The sequence below is a fragment of the Penaeus monodon genome, chromosome 27, assembly GCF_015228065.2.
Source record: "Penaeus monodon isolate SGIC_2016 chromosome 27, NSTDA_Pmon_1, whole genome shotgun sequence".
NCBI classification, from domain to species: Eukaryota; Metazoa; Arthropoda; class Malacostraca; order Decapoda; family Penaeidae; genus Penaeus; species Penaeus monodon.
Window position 1 is genome coordinate 14,885,220 of NC_051412.1, and position 204 is coordinate 14,885,423.

Sequence of the window (204 nt, forward strand, 5' to 3'; positions counted from 1 at the left end):
CACTCTCCTTTCTCATCTTATAGTGTCTCCGGCTTTTCTATGACAATTCTGAAAAAGTACAGTACGAATCCTCGACTCAATCCTTATTCCCCGCGGATAATATTTTGTACATCAAAGCTGAAGTTACGTAGATGACCTTATTTCGAAGTAAGGCCATTTCCAATTCTCCATCCTCCTTTGTAATTCATTTCTTTTGAAGCAGAA